General features: G+C 50.9%; 2 protein-coding genes across 2 annotated transcripts in view; one reads left to right on the top strand and one right to left on the bottom strand.

The window, feature by feature from the left end:
• LOC140323433 (uncharacterized) overlaps positions 1 to 715 on the bottom strand; it is a 54,635-nt gene that overhangs the window by 45,495 nt on the left and 8,425 nt on the right. The gene's annotated exons all lie outside the window — the stretch shown is intronic.
• Positions 1 to 715, top strand: part of LOC140321801 (uncharacterized) — a 33,779-nt gene that overhangs the window by 26,534 nt on the left and 6,530 nt on the right. The window lies entirely within an intron of this gene.

Raw genomic sequence — 715 nt, 5'->3', positions numbered from 1 at the left:
CTGCACACATGGGGGATCTCTCTTGCCCTCCCTGCACACATGGGGGATCTCTCTTGCCCTCTCTGCACACATGGGGGATCTCTCCTGCCCTTCTGCACACATGGGGGATCTCTCTTGTATCCTGCCCTCCCTGCACACATGGGGCATCTCTCTTGCCCTCTCTGCACACATGGGGGATCTCTCCTGCCCTTCTGCACACTGTACAGAGCCCCCAATACACAGCACTGGCTGGGAAATCTGCTCTGTCCTCAATTGATCTCTGTGGGCGGGGCTGCAATCAGTCACGTGGTACTTCACGCTGATGTCACCGGGCGAATCGGAATGGGTGAGTCCCGGGCACTTCCGGTCGCAATGCATTACTGGGAGAGAGAAGAGGCTGCAGCACTGGGGTTCCCATAGCACCTCCATATACCGTCATGCCGTGTACATCCCCCCTGCATGTGGGGGGTTACCTCTGTATAACACCCTTCTATATCGTACCTACCTGTATATAACACCCTAACACCTCCCATATATCCCCCCACCTCCTGTATAACACCCTCCTATCTTTTCTTCATCATTTTAGATATAACAGAGCTCCCTTCCCCCATATAACTCCTCTGTATACCATAGAAAGCCAATATTATATAGAATTTTATATAACATATAACTGTGGCTCTATATAACTTACTTTTACCATACAGAGACCCCCCCTCCATAGTAACTGTACCTATGC

Source organism: Pyxicephalus adspersus, chromosome 1, assembly GCF_032062135.1.
Source record: "Pyxicephalus adspersus chromosome 1, UCB_Pads_2.0, whole genome shotgun sequence".
NCBI classification, from domain to species: Eukaryota; Metazoa; Chordata; class Amphibia; order Anura; family Pyxicephalidae; genus Pyxicephalus; species Pyxicephalus adspersus.
Note: the sequence above shows the minus strand (reverse complement) of the source record. Positions and strands in the feature narration are given on the sequence as shown.